The 2975-nt window shown below is 36.7% G+C and overlaps 1 non-coding gene across 1 annotated transcript; it reads left to right on the top strand.

Moving 5' to 3' along the window:
* The first annotated feature begins 806 nt into the window (after positions 1 to 806).
* Positions 807 to 914, top strand: LOC112718993 (small nucleolar RNA R71). Its single transcript, XR_003161318.1, has one exon. It is a non-coding gene; the product is annotated as a small nucleolar RNA R71 (small nucleolar RNA).
* Positions 915 to 2975: the final 2061 nt, after the last annotated feature.

Raw genomic sequence — 2975 nt, 5'->3', positions numbered from 1 at the left:
TCCTCAGTGGCGTTCACTGCCTCTTCTTCCTCCCAGAATTCGGCCATGTTGATGGCCTTGCACTCTCCTTTTGGATTTTCTTCTGTATTGCTTGGAAGAGTACTTGGAGGGAGTTCAGTAATTTTCTTGCTCAGCTGACCCACTTGTCCTTCCAGATTTCTGATGGAGGACCTAGTTTCAGTCATGAAACTTTGAGTGGTTTTGATCAGATCAGAGACCATAGTTGCTAAGTCAGAGGTATTCTGCTTAGAACTCTCTGTCTGTTGCTGAGAAGATGATGGAAAAGGCTTGCTATTGCTAAACCTGTTTCTTCCACCATTATTATTGTTGAAACCTTGTTGAGGTCTCTGTTGATCCTTCCATGAAAGATTTGGATGATTTCTCCATGAAGGATTGTAGGTGTTTCCATAGGGTTCTCCCATGTAATTCACCTCTTCTATTGAAGGGTTCTCAGGATCATAAGCTTCTTCCTCAGATGAAGCTTCCTTAGTACTGCTTGGTGCATTTTGCATCCCAGACAGACTTTGAGAAATCATATTGACTTGTTGAGTCAATATTTTATTCTGAGCCAATATGGCATTCAGAGTGTCAATCTCAAGAACTCCTTTCTTCTGACTAGTCCCATTGTTCACAGGATTCCTTTCAGAAGTGTACATGAATTGGTTATTTGCAACCATTTCAATCAGTTCTTGAGCTTCAGTAGGCGTCTTCTTCAAATGAAGAGATCCTCCAGAAGAGCTATCCAAAGACATCTTGGACAGTTCAGACAGACCATCATAGAAAATACCTATGATGCTCCATTCAGAAAGCATATCAGTGGGACACTTTCTGATCAATTGTTTGTATCTTTCCCAAGCTTCATAGAGGGATTCTCCTTCCTTCTGTCTGAAGGTTTGGACTTCCACTCTAAGCTTACTCAATTTTTGAGGTGGAAAGAACTTTGCCAAGAAGGCATTGACTAGCTTTTCCCAAGAGTCCAGGCTTTCTTTAGGTTGAGAGTCCAACCATGTTCTAGCTCTGTCTCTTACAGCAAAAGGGAATAGCATCAGTCTGTAGACCTCAGGGTCAACCCCATTAGTCTTGACTGTGTCACAGATTTGCAAGAACTCAGCTAAAAACTGATGAGGATCTTCCATTGGAAGTCCATGGAACTTGCAATTCTGTTGCATTAGAGAAACTAATTGAGGCTTAAGCTCAAAGTTGTTTGCTCCAATGGCAGGGATAGAGATGCTTCTCCCATAGAAGTCGGGAGTAGGTGCAGTAAAGTCACCCAGCACCTTCCTTGCATTGTTGGTATTGTTGTTGTTTTCGGCTGCCATGTGTTCTTCTTCCTTGAAGAATTCGGTCAGGTGCTCTAAAGAGAGTTGTGCTTTGGCTTCTCTTAGCTTTCTCTTCAAGGTCCTTTCAGGTTCAGGATCAACCTCAACAAGAATGCCTTTGTCCTTGCTCCTGCTCATAAGATAGAGAAGGAAACAAGAAAATATGGAATCCTCTATGTCACAGTATAGAGATTCCTTTAGGTGTCAGAGGAAAAGAAGAGTAGAAGACAGAAGTGGAAAATTTGAACTTAACAAAGAAGATAGAGTTCGAATTTTGCCTTAAGGGATAGTGTTAGTCCATAAATTGAAGGATGTGAGAAGGAGGGAAGTGATTTTCGAAAATTAAGTGGGAAATTTGAAAACATTTTTGAAAAACATCACTTAATTTTCGAAAATGAAAATGGAAATGGAAAAGAAATCAAGTGATTTTTGAAAAAGATTTTGAAATTAGAAATCAAAAAGATTTGATTGAAAACTATTTTGAAAAAGATGTGGTTAAGAAGATATGATTGGTTTTAAAAAGATGTGATTGAGAAGATATGATTTGAAAACAATTTTAAAAGATATGATTTGAAAACAATTTGAAAAGATATGATTTTAAAAATTAATGACTTGCCTAACAAGAAAAGATATGAATCAAACATAAAACCTTCCTCAACAGAAAAGGCAAAAAATGTTCAATCAAATCATTAATTGTTAATAAGTATTTTTGAAAAAGGAAAGAAATTGATTTTGAAAAAGATTTGATTGAAAATTGATTTGAAAAAGATTTGATTTTGAAAAGATTTTGAAAACTTAGAAAAAATCTGATTTGAAAACAAAATCTTCCTCCCCTAGCCATCCTGGCGTTAAACGCCCAGAATGGTATACATTCTGGCGTTTAACGCCCAAAATGCTACCCTTTTGGGCGTTAAACGCCCAACCAGGTACCCTGGCTGGCGTTTAAACGCCAGTCTGTCCTTCTTCACTGGGCGTTTTGAACGCCCAGCTTTTTCTGTGCAATTCCTCTGCTGTATGTTCTGAATCTTCAATTCTCTGTATTATTGACTTGAAAAGACACAAATTAAAAATATTTTTGGATTTTTAATAATAAGGACAAACCAAAATGCAACAAGAATCAAATGACAATGCATGCAAGACACCAAACTTAGCAGTTTGTATACTACTGACACTAACAAAACGAAAATGCATATGAGACACACAAAACACTCAAGTCAATAGAATTCAAAGATCAGAATAAGGAAATCATCAAGAACAACTTGAAGATCAATGAGGACACATGCATGAATGCAATAAGAACAGAAACATGCAATTGACACTAAACTTAGGATGAGACTCTAGACTCAAAAAAGAAATATTTTTGGATTTTATGATTTTATAAATTTTTTTGGATTTTTCGAAAACTATGTAGAAAAAGAAAATAAAGGTATCAAAATTCTTAATGAGAATTCCAGGAATCATGCAATGTTAGTCTAAAGCTTTAGTCTAAAGAAATTAGACATGGCCGGCCAAGCTTCAGCAGGACATTGCATTCAAGAGCTAAATTGATGAAGATCAATCAGCTTTGGTGATGATAAGAACATCACCTTGAAACACTAGAATTCATTCTTAAGAGCTCTGAAAAAAAAAATACCTAATCTAAGCAACAAGATGAAC

Source organism: Arachis hypogaea, chromosome 10 (assembly GCF_003086295.3).
Source record: "Arachis hypogaea cultivar Tifrunner chromosome 10, arahy.Tifrunner.gnm2.J5K5, whole genome shotgun sequence".
Taxonomy (NCBI): Eukaryota; Viridiplantae; Streptophyta; class Magnoliopsida; order Fabales; family Fabaceae; genus Arachis; species Arachis hypogaea.
This window is presented reverse-complemented; position numbering and strand designations above follow the sequence as displayed.